At 48.1% G+C, this 17,044-nt stretch overlaps 1 protein-coding gene across 9 annotated transcripts in view; it reads left to right on the forward strand.

Moving 5' to 3' along the window:
- CBFA2T2 (CBFA2/RUNX1 partner transcriptional co-repressor 2) overlaps positions 1 to 17,044 on the forward strand; it is a 62,389-nt gene that overhangs the window by 7,612 nt on the left and 37,733 nt on the right. Inside the window, exon 1 of one of the 9 annotated variants that reach the window (XM_064729645.1) lies at positions 5,250 to 5,266. The exons of 7 other annotated variants lie outside the window; for them this stretch is intronic. The gene's annotated coding sequence lies outside the window, so the exon portion shown is untranslated. Of the gene's footprint in view, positions 1 to 5,249; positions 5,267 to 15,519; positions 15,863 to 17,044 lie in introns of those variants that run through there. One more of the 9 variants, XM_064729641.1, reaches the window with a different exon arrangement.

The raw sequence follows: 17,044 nt of genomic DNA on the forward strand, positions 1-17,044 counted from the left end.
AGCAGAGCCCTTTCTGTGTCAGCTGCTATTTCCATTGTGAACTTGATACCTGAAGGCTCAATATTGTGACCCTTTAATTTTCAGCTGCTGAAACGTCCCCTGCGAGCTGGCTAAAGGGGAAGAGCTCAGAGGGGAACTTGCAATGGTTATGCAGTAGGAGCAGTGTGTTTCTTTGGGTATTTCTTAATTGTTCAGTGTTTAGGAGAAATTGATAGGTAGTAGCAAAGCGCATTTAGCAATACTTTTCTTTCTGTAGCTCTTGCTTCCTGGGATGTAATAAAATCCATTAAGTTCTATTTATGATCAAAGGCCCAGTATAGTAATAGTTTTATTTGGATAATTATGGCTGTTCTGCCAATAATGAAAATACTGCACACTTCCAATACTGCAGCGTTGAGAGGGGTGCAGGGTTGGCACAGCCAAACGTTTGCAAGTTCTGCTGAGGAGTCAGGGAGATATTAGTTCAAAAAAATTTGGATCTAGCTGAGTCCCTGTAGGAAGGCATGTCCTGCCCACAGGTGCCACATTGAGCCATGCTGCCATGGGTTTTCCAGCCACCCACGGAGGTGCAGCAGGATAAGGCAGACCAGAAGGGGACAAATTGGGCAGGTATCAGAAGCAAATGTGGTGTGGTTTGTTTTGGAGAGAACCTTTTCATGCCCAGGTCTGAAGGCAGGTTCAGCATTCAGCTGGGAGCAGCCACTCCCCACTTGTGCATCTCCTGCCTCGTTTGAAATGCAGCCACTTCTGGGCTGAGCTGCTGTAATTACTTTAAAGCACATCGTACTTCCACCACTTTTGGCAGGAAGGAAGGAGGAATACTGTACTGCACCGCCAGACAAAATAGAAATCAACAATTGGGATTTTTCTCAAAGAGCAGATCTATCTTCTCTGCCATTAAACCCGACTTGGATGGGAGCCTTGTACCCATTTTGCTTTCCCGGTGCGAGTGTGGCGTTCTGCAGCTCGCAGCCCGCGTTCATGGGAAGATTTAAAGCAGCAAATTCTAGCCAGGAATTCTTTCTAGCACTTTGCTTTCCTTCTGCTGTTTGCCTCCCTGTTCACACTACAGATGCTGATGGATCACCTTCCGTGGTGAGTAACGGGACACGCTGTACTTGATGGTGCTGGGGAAGTGTGTGTGTCCTCAGGAATGTTCTGCAGAGAGGCACTGCCTGTGTGCCACAGCTCCTGCCCTGTGGAGTGCCAGTGCCTTGTTCTTGTGGCTCCCCTATCAGCGACTGGAACTGTGAGTGGATCACCTGCATCCATTTACTGGGCTTTATTCACCCCTCTGCTGCAGAACACCTGACTTCACATCACTGCCCTTGGCCCACCTGAGTTTCCACATTCCACAATACACTGGTGGTGTCCTTTTATCTCCCCAGGGGATGATTTTTTTCCATGAAAGCTTGGTTTTCCCTCTTTATCTAGGCATGCTGAGCACCCAGAAGTTAATTTGATGGAATCTTCTGAGTACTCCACTGCAGTACTCCAAAAACATTCCCAGGTGCTTCTCTGTTTTCATCTTGAATATTTGAATATTTGTCTTTTTTTTCCTGTGTGGCATTGATTTTAGCAAGAGGGAGAATAAAGCCTCTTTGTGCATGTGAATAGGTAAATAACTATTCGAGCACACAAACTGTTGAGCAGGTGATTTTTAGATATTTCTTGATTAGTCCTCTACCAGTTTTATTTAAGTTTTCAATCACTGCAGTTACTGTGTTCATCAGATTTTATTTCCCATTTAATAATTACAGCAGTTTCCCTCGAGCCCTGTACCTCTAATTAAAAAAGCTGAGTTTGAGATAAAACTAATGGAATTTAATTTGTTATGTTTTTATGGTAAAATATGCTCAGAAAAAAACACTTGTAGGCTCAGTCACTACTCCTGAACATTGTTTACCACATCTTGATCCTCCATCAGTGCTGAGGACTTTCCTGGTGGCACAAGGACAGCAGAGCACCAAAGACCAGGATGTGATCCATGCAGGAATTCTTGCCTTCAGTCTCACAGGTACCAAACAAGATAGGGAGATTCTGTGCCAACCAAGCTTTTTCCCTTGTGCATGTGTAAGGATTGCCTCAGTTTCCACTACATTTTTACTGTCCTGCTGCTGCTCCTGCTGGTCTGAGGTGGCCCAGGAAGCTCTGGAGAACCTGGCAGCACCACTCAGAGCTGGTCCAGCTTCAGGTGGAACAGCTCTCCCTGAGCACATGCAGCACACCCAGGAATTTAGATCTGTCCAAAAGGCCCTGCTGCTCCAAGCAGCAGCTCCGTGGATGGAGATGCACCTCTTCACACCTGTTTTATAACACAGGAGCAAAATATTCAGGGCATCTAAATAGTTTATGGCCTGACAAACAAATTCTGGCAGTGGGAGCACGAGTTTCCATCTCATTAAATTGTTGGCAAAGCCCTGGTAATTCCAGTCACTGATACAGCACAGGAATTATCCCTCAGCACGACTGGTCGTGTCAGGTCAGAGCATCACTGCTTTTTCTCAGCACTTGTGTGTTTGTACTTGAGGGGAAAAGAAAGTGTTGAAATGTCAATTCATTGGGCTCTTCTCAGGAGCTGGAGCAAGGTCTTGTGAGGTCAGAAAAAAGTGTCTGTGCATTTCTACACCTAAGTTGTAATGAGGAATTGTTCTCAAATCTTTTTTTTTTTTTTTTTGGTGTCATACAAAACCTGACACAGATTCCCAGTTTGGCAGAGGCTCTGAGGTTTATCTTGGAGCTCAGCAGCTGCTCTGCAGCCCTGGACACAGTTCCTGCCATCTCCCAGCTCTTTGCTGGGCTGTAGGGAATTACTGGACCTTTGGAGCCCCTGACTTGGGGCAGGTCAGTTATATCATGGCCATTCCATGTGGGAAGTGTGCTGTGAGCTGCAGAGAAGGAGAGGGAGATGCCAGTGTCCTCTGGCTGCTGTGGCAGGCAAGGAGGTTTTTTTATTACTGTTTTGTTGGAGTGGCACACATGTCCAGAGGCATGGGGAATTTGCCTGCAGCACTATTACAGATTTTATGGTGTCTTTGCAAGCAAGAGGGAGCAGTTTGCTCCCCCTGCCACGTGTTACCTTGCGCAGCTTTGAGACAGCCACATGCAAAATTCATTTCAGAGGTCGGTCATCCAGTCCCAGAGACTGAGGAATGTTGTAGTAGGGCTTTTATAAGATTTATATGCTTTATCAAAGGTCCTATAGTTTTCTCATTAAAGCAGGATTATCCTGCTGGGATTAGCTGTTCTGCATGGGTGAGGAAGGCAGGCACTCTGCATTTTCATAGTGAGATGCACTGAGGAACAGGAGAGCAGGGGGGCCCAGGGATGCAGGTGTTTGGAAACAGGGCCCAGGAGGGGCTTTTACAAATGTTGGCTTGATTTGACTTGACTCCTGAACATGTGGGAGAATGCTGCACCTCCAGCACTCCTTAGCATCCAAATATCCCAGTCCTGAGACTCCTCCTGGCATTTAGCAGCCTCCTCAGTGCAAACCTCAGGGACTGAATTTGCAGCTTTTCCATATGCCCAAACAAACAGGCAGGGAAACCTTTTAATTTGCACAAGGATCTTCTACAGTCGATACAAGTTAAAGTTGTATCAGGTTTTTAAAATCCTGCAGGTTTCTGGAACTGATTCCTGTCACTTTGGCCTTGCAAGATTTAATTTAACCCTTAAATTATCTCCTTTTCCCCAACATTTTATTACATAGACTCCCAGAATGGTTGGGTTGGAAGAGGCCTTAAGGATCATCCTGTTCCAAACCCCTGCCTTGAGCATTTCTCATGGATTTTTTTTTTCCTGTGTGACTACAATACTGAATTCAGCTCAGATCACTTGAAAATTACTGCTAGGTAACAAACAGTTTTGTTTGTTTTTTCTTTTGCTGGTTCTTTGGTGACCATAAATGTCTGGATCTTGTTGGGAAGTGAGTGTGGGTTTTTTTTTAAATGCACTGTCTGCCTCTCCAGTTTGTAGTCTTATATACCCTTGTATTCTTAATATAAATATTACTAATATAAATATTATTAATATTTATGGTCTCAATATAAATATTATTAATATTGCCATCACTGAGCAAGAACTTGGAGAAAAATGGTGCAAAGAAATGCTGAAGCAGCACTGCTAACCAGGTAGTTGTATGACACTGCTGCTTAGTTGTAAGGAGTCTCCAAGAAGAATGAACTGCTGGACTAAAAGCCTGCTCAGAGTGCAGAATTGACTTGAAGAGGGGTGTTACTTGATGTGACTGCTGTAAAAATCCCTTAAAACCAGTCCTGGTACTTCTCTTGCTCTGCTCATCATGACATTCCCTACAGGATGAGAATTTGTCAAATATTTTTCTAGAGAAGTGAATTTCCAGTATTCACCAGTCAGAGATCAGCAGTGAACAGGACAAGAGTTTTCCTTCCTGTGTCCCAGGGGAGCCTCCTGCCAGCCTGGAGCCCCTCAGGGACCTGGACACACCTGCAGCTCCTGGGGGTGGGTTGGTGCAGCCCAGAGCTGCTGTGTGAGGTACAGTCAGTGGTGGTGTATTCTGAGTAGGAGCTGTGCTGGATTTATCCCTCCTTTCCACATCTTCAGGAGGTTTTTGGTGGCTGGTCAGTGCAAAGCTGCCCAGCTGAGCTTTTCAGATTCCCTGCTCTTACAGGGAGCAGATTATTAAGCACAAACACAGCACTTAAACCCCTGATAAGGCCTTAAAAAAGGCATGAGCTGCTGTAACTGTGATCCCGCCCTGCAAGCAGGGCAGGGCTGTGGCTCACCAGGTGTTTGCCTTCAGCTGCAGCTGCTCCATCTGCAGCCGCAGGTGGGGAAAACACAGCTGGGAGAAGTTCAGAGCAGCCCTGGGAGGGGCTGCCTCACCTGGGCAGAGCAGGCTCAGGGCAATAAACTCAGCCTCACCTCGGCCACAGCCCTGGGTAGCATTAATCAAATGAAGAGGAAATAAATGTGCTTGAGCTGCTTTAGTTTTCTTGGGTTTTTTTTCTCCCCCCAGTAGTCACAGCCAAATCAAATTAGCTCTTCCCAGAATGCTGCAGTTTAACTGCCTCTGATATCAACCTCAGCCCCACTTTAGAGGAGCTTTGCTGATGAATCCCTCTTTTTTTATCTCCTGCTCCACGTTTTTATTGGTTTTCTTAAAGTTGTCTCTTTCTTATTCTTCTCCCTGAGGTTTTTTGGTTTTTTTTTAATGTAACTCATGGTGTAGAAAATGAAGATTTTTGAAGTTTCAAGTTTAGTAAACCTGAGGTTTGGATTGAAGGTAATGATTTTCTTGGTTTTTCCCTCTCTGTGCATGGAAATTAACTTCACCCTACAGGTGTTCATGTTCTTCTGGCTCTTGAAGTTGTCTGAACAAGTAAGTCCAGGGTGTGGGGTAGAGGACACCTGCCTGCTTTGATGCAAATGTTCCTCTCAACCTATTGCAAAATCTTCCCTTTGAGCTTCCATCCTCCTGCACAGGGCTGGTGGCACCTGGATGTGAAATGCTGGCATCCAGGGCAGGCAGCTCCTCACTAATGGTTTCCTGATAAGGACTCAGGGTGGAAAAATAAGTTTTGGGACCTTTGCATGATACTCTCCTCCCCATCTCTCTGATTCTCCTGGGAATTTTGTTCTTAGTGCTGCTGATTGGTGTGAAAGGAGCTCAAATAGCAGGGAATGAGTGGAGATGTGCAGCTCTGGGTGAGAAGGGTCACCCTAAATCTGTGCTGGGCGCACTTGTGGTGGTGTTGGAAGGACCTGATGCCTGCACCAGCTCTGAGTTTCCTCTTCAGCTCAGTTCTTTCAAGCTTTTACATGTTAAATCCTGGAAGTTGGTAAGGCTGGGTGGGTTGAGTGCTTTGTCAGCTTGGTTTTCTCCAGCCCTTTCTCTAGGGAGAAGCCGAGTGTGGCTTTTTGAGACTTGGTTTTCTGTACCTGTTGTGTGTTGTCAGAGGGATCCTGTGATTGAATCATCCTTCTGTTGGAAAATGTCCATCTGTCGAGACAGAAACCTTCCTTGGGAGCAATGTGTTCTCTCTCAGGAGATCAGATACCACCCTAAGCACCCCATAGCTGTCTTTGCTAAACTGTACAGCGTGGCCTAAATAAATATTTGGGTCTTTGGCATCCTGGTAGAGCTCTGACTGCTTGACCCTTGGCTGTCCTCATGTCCTCTTGTTTTGTGTAATTTTGGAACAAATATTGAGGGTTTTTTTTTGTTTGGTTTCAGTTTTGGTTTTTTGGTTTGTTTTTTTTTTTTTTTAATAACCATATGAAAAGGGAAGATTTTAAATCCAGGTTTCATATCCAGGGCTTCAGTTTGTGAAGGCAATAAACAATGTCCTCAGCTCCATCTGGGGCTGAGCTTGGGGATGGATGGATCCTGGTGGATCCAGCAGCACCCCCAGGCACACTGTGCTCCCATTAATGCCTTTACTGGGAGAGGAGGGCCCACCCCAGTGTGACCAGCTGAGCTTGGCTGTGACTCCTGGAGGAACAGTGTAATGGGAATGACAGAAGAGTTGGGCCAGAAGAGAAAAATGCATGTTAGCCTGAATATAGCTTTTCATCCTCTTAAAATTCTTCTGCTTCTTTGAAGTGTGAATCCCAGATGCTACAAAAGTATTTTTCCAGACACGGCTGTGCTGTCTTGCTGTGCATTTTCCACCAAATTGCTGAATTACTGTTCTCCTTCTGGTCTTCAATTTTTTTTTCTTTTCTTCATTGCTTTATCTATTTGTCTGTATGTTTTACATGGCCAAAACTCAATTCCTGTCTCCCATACCCATCTGAGCACTCCCCCACGAGGCAGCATTCCCACCAGGCTGTGGTGGAGGACAGGAATGCTGGCTTTTTTTCCAGGAAACTTGTAAACAAGAACTTCCTGTTGACACGAGCTGTAAATCTGCAAATAGGCTCTGCTTCCGGCAGGAGGGGAAGGTAATAAAATTTCAGGTCCTTGTTCACTGTGCCTGGTCCTCCTTGAGCTGCATCCAAACGCTGCAGAGCACAGAGAACCTGCTGATTGCTCTGTACCTCTGGAAATGCGTCTTGCCTTTGATTCTTTTTTCTCCTTCAGGCACCCAAACAGATGCAGTGCTAATAGAAGCCAGTTGGAGAATGTCAAAACCCTGATGACTCCAAAATGATGCTTCATTTGCTTGTTTTCCCCTTTCCTTTCTCACTGCCTCTCCCACCACTGAGCTGATCTTCAGTTTTGGGGTGTTAACTCTGTCTTACATCCACACCAGGCATTTTGGGATAATAATCTGGCCAGCCATTAAATTCCCCATGGCTCACATTTTTGGGAGGCTGATGCATGCTTTAATTCTGGGAGGGTAACAGGGTCAGGTAGCGCACACCTGGGCAGTGGCTGAACTTGCTCAGCAGATTCCTGTGGTTGGGATGACAGTGATGATTTTCAGGATCAGCTGTTGGGGCTGCTGAGGCAGATGAGGAGCCTGGATATGGTGGAAGCAAAGAGTGGAGAAGGGAATCAAAAATGTGAAAAGCGCCAATCACTTGTTTTTAAAATTTTTAAAAATTTGATAGTAATAAAATGGTTATAAAAATAGTAATACAATTAGAGTAATAATAATTTGGGCTATTTGAATTAGGACAATATGAGACAATAGAGACAAAGAGTTATGGATGTGTGAGTGCCTTTTTCTGGGCAGCACTGAGCCTGAAAAAGGACCCACATTAACAAAGGATTAACCCTTAAAAACAACAGCCTATTGCATATTCATACACTTCATACATGATGTGTAAATTCCATTCAAACACAGGATTCTGTCTGGTCAGTGTCAGCTTCTTCCTCCTAATCCTGACAGCGCCTTTGAGGTGGGAAGAAGTTCATTTCTTCTGATAATGGGGCAATAAATTCTCTTTCTCTGAAAGGTTCAGGTGTCCTGTGGCTGCTATCTCACTGCGAGTCCTTTCTTTAAAAAAAGTATCCTACATAGCATAGTTTCTATTTTAACATTTTGTTATAACCTAAAACTATATTTAACACAGTACTGAATTAATACAGCATTACTTTCTAACACAACACATACAATATTGGCAGCACTTCTGAGTGGGGACAGCACAGTGTGATCTCCCAGAAGCCAAGATGTTGCCCTGCCCACAACAGTCTGGGATTTGGAGAGAGGAGGAGCAGCAGCATCCCTGCCCTCCTGTTGGATTGGGTTTGCATGGCCAGGTTTTGGTGATGGGAGGGTACAGGAATGGTATTTTCAGAAGCTTCCCCCTTGAGAAGGAGGGAAGGATGGGGGCAGGTGGTTTTGAAGATTGATTCCACTTCTCATTACCCTGCTCTGATTTTGTGTGGCCAGCAGGAGCAGGGGGGTCATTCTGCCTCTGTGCTCAGCACTGGTGAGACCCCATCTTGAGTGCTGTGTCCAGCCCTGGCCCCTCAGTTTGGAAAGGATGTTGAGGTGCTTGAGGGCAACAGGGCTGGTGAGGAGCTGGGAACACAGGCCCTGTGAGGAACATTTGAAGGAACTGGGGCTGTTTAGCCTGGAGGAGGCTCAGAGGTGACCTCATTGCTCTCTACACCTTCCTGAGGGGAGGTTGGAGCCAGGTGGGGTCGGTCTCTTCCACCGGGCAGCACTGACAGAACAAGAGGACACGGTCTCAAGCTATGTCAGGGAAGGTGTAGGTTGGATATTAGGAAAGAAAAAATAGAATAATAAAATGAAAGAATAATAAATACTGGAATGAACTTCCCAGGGAGGTGGTGGAATCACCATCTCTGGATGTGTTTAATCAAAGACTGGACATGGCACTGGGTGCTATGGTATGAGTGAGGTCTTAGGGTGTCACGGTCTCAAACCACAACATAGGGCATAGGTTGGACTCGATGATCTTAGAGGTCTCTTCCGACCTCAGTATTGTGAGGAAAGGAGAGCCTGGATGGAGGCTGGACTCTCAATAAGCATCCCATGAATGAATCTGTGTGCTGTGGCCGATGTCCAGCCCTGTCCCTGCGCTCCCACCCGCCGGCCGGGCTGGCTCTGCCGTGGCTCCGCCTTGGCTCCGTGCCCTGCCGAGCGCTGCAGCCGGGCTGGGAGGCACATGGCAGCGGTGAAAGGGGAGCCTCTCGCCGCCCCTGAGCCTGGGTGGGCGTGCTGGGCCTTTCGTAAACTAATAGCTCCCAGCAGTGCTCCTAAATCAGACTTTGTGGAGCCGGCAGCGCGGCGCTGGAATGCCGGGCCAGGCGCAAAGGGCTGCGCTGGGCTCTTTCTTCTTTTTGCTCCCCCCAAAGGCAGCGTTTGTTAGGTCTAAAGGGTCAGCGGGAAGCGGGAGAAGGGAGCTGGCAAAGAAAAATGGGGGAAAAGTAAATGGAGGAAAAACTAGCAAAAAAACCACGTTTGAAATGTGGTTTTTGTGATTGGTTGAGGCTGGAAGGAAGGGAACCCTGCTCCGTGCTAAACTGGGATGCTATGGGAAAAGCTGGTGGTTTTGCTGGGTGTAATGAACAAAACAACTTGGGATTTATTTTATTTTTAAAGGGAGATGGGAATTGGGATATTCTTAATCAATGTTACCGGGTTAGTGACAACTAATTAATGAGAAAAGAACCCTCCCTGGGTGGCTGTGTGGTGGGGAGGTACCACTTTCCTCCTCTGAAGCACTGGGAAAGGAGCAGAGCCCCTGCAGCCCTCACAGATAAGGGCCTGGAGCAGAGGGAAGCTCAGGGTGAAATTGGGAAAAAAAGAGCCTGAGATAAAGAAGGAAAAGCCTTTTCTGTTAAAAGAGCCTGAGATAAAGAAGGAAAAGCCATTCTCAGGGGAAGAGCCAGCGCTTGTGGCAGGGAAGGCACCAGTGGAGGGAGGTGCTGGGAGCAAACTGGGACGTAGTGAGCCTGATGTAGGGAAGGGGCTTGGGATCCATCACCTGCATTTTATTGCTCACAGTGGCCCTGGGATGAGGCAAAAACCCCAAATTGTGCTGCTTTGTTAGGCTTTAATCTGTGCTTTCTAAATTGTAAATGATTTTCCACATCTGGTGCTGAGAGCACTGGGAGCCTGGAGTAGGGTGCCTGTTCCAGGACACAGCTCTCAAAGCCACCACCTCACCTGAAAAAGGGAGGATTTTGGCTTTCACAGCTTATCTGCACCCAAAACAGGTGCTAAAGAGGATGGTCCTGCAATAAGTGGAGCAAAACTGTCAGATGCAGACAGGAAATTGGGGTTTCTAAAGTAGGGGAGAGGTGGCTGGGAGCTGCAGCAGAGCTGCATCCACACAGCCCCCAGTGCCAGCAAAGCTCCTGGTTTGGGCAGCTGAAGTTGAGAATCACTGAAATGACAATTGGAAGGGAGTGGATGTATGTATTTGAACAAATCTCTGTAATCAAATGGCACTGCTATTGATCTGGAAAATACTGTCAAGCTGCAGGGCTGTTGGACTAGAAATAATCCTCTGCAGGCTGGATTTTCCTCTCTCTCCAAATAGGATTACTCATTTTTTCCATATTTCTGTGTTTGGTTTAAATACCCGTGACAGCTACAGAAGCTTGGATTTCTAATCAGAGCAAGGGTGTTAGATTTAGGAATTGGTTTGTTGTTTTGGAGGGGATATTTTTGCATAGGACATCAGTTCCTTCATGTTTTTTCTTTACGTATGTGGCCACAAGAATAAAGCATCATGTGCTTAGGTGATGTGTGTCCCCTCCCTTAATGGGTGGCCAGGAGTAGTTTCAATAACTTCCTCAGGTTGTGTTTAATTCCTTGTTGCATCAGATTGTTTAGGGGACTTTTTGGCAATGTCTGATTGTGGATGTTCTGGGTGTAAAATTCTTTCAGCTCAGTTAAGGCCAACTTTTAATGTGGTTTTCTCCCTCTCTGAGGAGGATTAAAATGGCGCAAAAGCCAAACACTGCTCATGTTCACTCCTGAAGGAGGCAATGTGATTGGATTTGGATTTTGTTGAGGGCTGGAGCTCTTCTGCTCTGGGGAAAGGCTGGGGATGTCCAGCCTGGAGAAGAGAAAGTTCCTGGGAGACCTTAGAGCCCTCTCCAGTGCCTAACAGGGCTCCAAGAGAGCTGGAGATGGACCTGGGACAAGGATCTGGAAGACCTGGGTGTGCCTTGGACAGGATTTTAGGATGGAATTGTTCCCTGTGAGGGTGGGCAGCCCTGGCACAGGTGCCCAGAGCAGCTGTGGCTGCCCCTGGATCCCTGGCAGTGCCCAAGGCCAGGTTGGACAGGGCTGGGAGCACCCTGGGACAGGGGAAGGTGTCCCTGGCAGGAAGTGGAGCGAGATGAGATTTAAGATTCCTTCCAACCCAAACCTTTCTCCATGATTCTGTGACAAATTAAGCTTGTTAACATAATCTGCCATGTGCTAATTCAAAGAATGGGTGTATTGAAAAGAGGATGTTTGTTAAATGTGATAAATTTGCCAGGAATGGAGAGGTCTGATCTCAGTTTTGGGGGTTGAGCTTGAACTCAAGTCACTGAGTGTCCCTTGCAACCCCACCAGCATTGCTTCAAAGGGAGCAGTCCCTTCTTGGCTCCACTGTCTTGTAAGGCATAAAGAAGGCAATAAAATGTTTGACTTTCCTGCCAGACCTGAGCCTGGAGGAGGAGGAGGATCCCAATTGGTTTCCATCAGATTCCAGTTAGCATGAATTTACGGTTCCTACTTAGCCTGATAAATGGCTTTGGCTGCCTTTAGTGCATTTGGATTTATTTTTCTGTGCAGTGGAAAGTGGTCAGCTTAAAAAGGCAAAGGCTTTCCAGGGTTGCCTTGAATTCAAGTGAAGCTTCTTTCTGAGGTAAGGACACAGCAGGCAAAAAATAAATCTGAGGCACATCATGAACTATCTGTGGAACAGCAGAGAAATCAGAAGCAGTTTGGGTCTCTTGTGCTTGCTGTGGCAATGGGCTGTGATAGGCATAAAAATTCCACTGCAAACTGGAAAAATTCTTCAGATTTCCTTGCTTTCCTCAGAAACCACACTGAGCAGCAGGTATCAATAGCTCCCAGTGTTCAAACTTTGCTTGCATCGTTCTTTCCATGGAACATTCCCAGGAGAAGAAAGCAGAAGCAGATTAGCATGATGAGCTGGGGAAAGAAGTTCTCCCCATGCTGCCTGCACTTCTGCTTCCTTCCACTGTGCTGGTGATGTCTGGGCTACAAAATCTGCCTTAATGCATTTTTAGGAGCAGACAAGCCTCTTGGGAACAGTGAGAGGAGTCAGTAGATGACATGTGGATGGACTTCCCATCCCAGGTTGGAGCAACCTGGGGCCCTGGCACAGGGTGCCCAGAGAAGCTGGGGCTGTCCCTGGATCCCTGGAAATGTCCCAGGCCAGGCTGGACAGGGCTTGGAGCACCCTGGGATAGTGGAAGGTGTGCCATGGCAAGGGTTGGAATGAGATGAGGTGTAAAATCCCTTCCAACCCAAACCACTCTGGGATTTTGTGATTCTATACTTCACCAACCTGCCTCTGCCAGTGGTGAGCTCAGGGATGAGCTTAGGGATACCTCATGGTTTGGGTGAGCTGAGGCACGTGGATCATACATAAGACACAATCCATGAGCCTTTTGAAGAAGGTTTGGCAATGACTTCCACTCAGGATACCCTGGTGTGCATAGTTTTTGTACCTGAAGAACCCAAAAGCACACATACATCTGTCTTACTCTAATGGTGAGCCATGAGGTCTGGCTTATTCCTGCCCCCTAGCAAGAAGTTGGGATGTCTTTCCTGAAAATTGTGGGGTTTTAGACACTGGGCTGTGGACACAGTGACAAAGAGTTATGTGCCTTTTCATAAAGGTTTATAAAGTTGTTGTAACTATACTTAAAATACTTGCAGTGACCTGAGTTCTTGACGTTTCAAAGTGCTTTAAGTTGTAAAAACATTGAAGAGATTTATTTAGCCACGGTTGACAAAGGGTACTTAGAACCCAGTTGTCACATTTGTGGACAGCTTTTGTTTGTTTGAAGCGTTACAAGCTGTTCAGGTCCTTAAACTGAAATATGGTTTAAAAAGCAGGCAAGGAAACACCTCGTGCTGGTTACCTATTTCACCTACAGCTCCTTTATCCCAACCCCAGGGTGTCCCCTGTGCCTTCTGAGGGTACTCCTGTTATGGCTTTGACCCAAAGACCTGACAGCTCCCAGGTGGCGTCTAGGAGTTCACTGCCCACTTCAGGCTGCTCTGGGGTGGTGGGACAGGGCAGCACAGGGAGCAGCAGTGTCTGATGCTGGATTCTTAACTCTGGGAGCACAGGGCTGCATCCATCTGCCTGGTGCCATCTCCACTGGGGACAGAGCTGCAACATGAGCTTGCTTCGTGGAAGACATCAGAGAATCCACATGAGAGCCACCGCTGTCACCGCGACCCAGCCAGGGACGGCTCCTGTTGGGGACCTCACAGCGTGAGGTGCCAGGGAGCCAACCATGACATGCAAGCCCATAGGAAAATAACTTTATTAGTTCTGGTGTTGGTGGAGCTGCTTGGGTTGTGCCTCCCTTCATTGTCTGTGTAATTCAGAGATGGTTTTTCCATCTCAGCTTATGAAATATTGAGAGCTTCGCTATTTTGCGCAACCTCCATCAGAAGTGTCAGAAGCCCCAGCGAGCTGAACTTTCTGAACCTGGATGTTTTATTGATGTGCCTTGCCAGCAGCCCCTCCAGTGGGGCTGGGGTGCTGGGAGGCACTGCTGGATCTGCCTGTTCCCAACCTGTTTTGCTGCCTGAGCATCATCTCATGGGATGCTCCAGGTGTTTGTGTGCTGATACTTGAATGTGATTCACTTCTTTTTCCTAACTGCAGCATGTGGAATTGCTGCTCTTGGGTGAGGTTTGGAGGAGGGAGAGCTGCTGTAAACCTGTGTCCCTTCTGCCTGCAGCCAGGCTGCTCTTCTCACAGTGATGTGTTTGCCCAGCAGCTTCATGTGCTCCTACAACAGCCCAAAAATCTCCTGCCCAAATTGCCCCCCATTATCGCACAGCATCCTGCCTGCACTGGGAGGCCTGTCCTCTGCAGGAGGAGATCATGGCCCCTGTGTTCAGGGACTCATGCTGTGCCTGCTTGCAGAATGCTTTTTAATGCTTCCTTTAAAGCAGTTCTCTCCCTTTACAGCCTTTTCCCCCTCCCAAAGGGAAGCAGAGGTACCTTAAACTAATTAGGAATAAGCAGCAGAGAAGCCAGGGTGAGGGGTTAGGTGAGATGCTGGGGGCCAGTACCTCCAGAAGGTTTATGGGCACAGCAGTTAGCAGTAGCCTGCCAGAGCCCTGGGAATTTCAGAAAAAGGAGCATTTTGCTGCCTGTGAACAACTAACTATCCTGTCATGCTTACACCAACTGTGGAGAATTTGGCATGTATGATTTTTTGACTTGAGAAAAAGCAGCATCCCCCAGCTTGAGCAGTGTCAGGCTCTTGGTTTGCTGGCTGGGGAAGTATTGAGGTCTCTGGTTCTCAAAAAAAGTAGCTGGAGAGAGAGGTGTTGTTGACTGCAGAGATTTGGAAAGGATCAAGACCTGAACCTGCTAAGCTGTAAGGACTGGAGCAGTGGATCCCTTCTGAGGTCTTAAAATGTGCCTGTGGTCTGCATGGTCTGCAGGCTAAATGCAAGCATCGCTTCTCTTCTTGGGGTGTAAAATGTGCCTGTGCATGGTGTGCAGGCAAAATGCAAGCATTGCTTCTCCTCGTGGGGCGGTTTAGGGGAGCTGGCAGTGGGCTGGTGTGGAGCAGGGTGCTTTGGGCGCTCTGGAGGGGTGTTTGTCCCCGCTCGGGGCAGTCCCCGGCAGGCAGGGCCGTGGCCGGGAATGCTGTTGTGTAAATCCGTGTTTGCCCAGCGCCGGGCTGGCGGTGAATGGTGCCGGGCTGATGGGATTAGTCAGGGGCCTCCTGTTAATATGTGTTGTTGACGCCGCACCTCGGGGAGAGCCTGTCAGGATTACCGGGAGGTTTGTAGGTGGCACAGCAGCCACGGCTGTGCATTAATGGGAGGGGGAAATGGCCAAATGTGATCCTGCCCAGTGGGTTCCTGCTCCGGGCCTCCCTCGGTGCTCTGAGATCTCTGGTGGAGTTTGCCCCCGGTATAAAACATTTCGGATTTACATTTTCCTTTAACACTTCCTCTTCGAGCCGGGTAGTATGTTACACATTTAATTGCTCTTCCTTTGAATTTTCCAGTCCGCGTTTGGTACCCTTGCAACATCAGTATCTTGTTATCTTGTTGTTGCTTCTAATTGCTAACACATGCCGGTTTTCCAGCGCCGCAAACTCTGCCTTGCTGGGGACGGGGAGGGGAGAGAGTTTGCAGCGAAGATTTACGTGCATGGGGAAAACCTTCGGAAAATTAACCAAGAGCTCATCCCGGTTTCCAAACGCGGGGCTGGGGCAGAGGCTGCGGTGAAAGGCGGCTCTGGGGAGGGGGGTGGCGGAGCTTTTTCCTCGCTGTTCCTGCCGGCCATAAACAAATCCGGTGTATTTAACAAGTTAATGTCAGGCGGGCGGCGAGGCGCTGGTAGGTGTGTGCCTGGTGACATCAGCTGGCGAGCAGCCTGGCAGCAGCGCGGCGCAGGCAGGGAGCAGGCAGCGAGCCGAGGGTGTGTTGCCTCTAAGCTGGGTATTCTGGCAAGGTGGAGAGCTGGTCTGTTTGGCAGGACCTTCCCATCTGGGATCCATCTGTGTTTCCCTGGAATCGGACAGGCGGCTCCAGGCAGTGAGAAATCGCAGATGTGCGGGACCTGACACATGTCCAGCTAATGAAAGGAGAAGGCAGGCTGGGCTCCGGCTGCGCTCGAAGATCACGGGCGGAGGAGGAGGAGGAGGAAGAGCGCTTTTCTTTCTATTTGAAAGAAACGAGGTGTATTGCACAGCAGCTGGATCCTTGCAACCTCGCTGGCTAGGGTAAGCAAGGAACGGGGTTATTTTGAAGCAGCGCTTGGTTTACCCGGGGCGATGCTCGAGGGGATGCTCGGGGGATGCTGAGCCCTCCCCGGCGAGGTTCGGGCTGGGCAGAGCTCCGAGCTCCGGCTCGGCACCAGGTACGGGCACAGGCGGGGAGCGGCGGCCGCAGCGCCCTGCCAGCCTTGCCTCGCTCCTCTGCAGTGCTGGGGAAAACTTCAATAGCCCAGCCGGCTGCATGCGAGCATTCTGCAGCTGAAAAAACACTAAACTCTCTCCGAGGAGAGCTGCGGTACGGCTCGTTCTGGGTTGCTATGGAATGGGTATTTTTTTATTTTATTCCTTCCCCCCCACCACCCCCTCCGTGAGCAGAGGGCTGGGATTTGGCGTTTTCTGGGGAAATGGCAATGCAGGAAGGGGTTTGTGTGTTTTAGCAGAACGTGTTTTTCTGCTGTGCCTAGGCTCACTCTGGTTTCTGCATGCTGGTATTGAAGCTGGGGGGGTGTAAACTGCAGAGGTGGATTTCTTCCATTGGCTCCCAAATTTCCTTAATTTCCCCCGTGTTTTCAGGGCTTCTCTGCATTGTGTCAGAGGCTGCTCCCTTTTTGTCTTTGCACTCCTTGAGCAGCAACTGATGCTCCCAGCATCTAAATCTCCCAGATCAATCTTGTGATACCAGAACACACCTCCCCTATATATTTTCACTGTCTGGCTGTAGACAGGCTGTATTTTCTCTTTTTCCATTGTAATCCCTGGATCTTGCATATTTAGTTTAAACCTGCCCTTTTGCCCCCTCCCTGTCTTTTGGGAAGGTTCAGCAGTTGAAATCACTCCCCTGACCCTCTGGTGTAGCTTGTTGTAGAGATCCCTCTGTTGCATGTTTAAGCTGCTCCCCCAAATATTATCAGCTTTTTCTGCTCCCTACACCACTCAGCTCCTGTGCTATGATACTCAGTCCTTTTTATGTGCTGGAGAAATCCTGCCCAGCCACAGGAGATGCACCAAAATCAGCACTCAAAGTTTGGGGAGCTGAAATGTGGCTGAGCATTGCTTGCTGTCAGGCTGGAAAAAGAGAGAGGAATATTTGCTGGGCTGCCTGGTGCAGGATGATTCCCTTTGGTGTTGCTTTGTCCAGGTTAGCTTCAAACATGCCAAATGATGGGATTTCCTGAGGGAGAGCCTGGC

Source organism: Zonotrichia leucophrys, chromosome 20 (genome assembly GCF_028769735.1).
Source record: "Zonotrichia leucophrys gambelii isolate GWCS_2022_RI chromosome 20, RI_Zleu_2.0, whole genome shotgun sequence".
NCBI lineage: Eukaryota > Metazoa > Chordata > Aves > Passeriformes > Passerellidae > Zonotrichia > Zonotrichia leucophrys.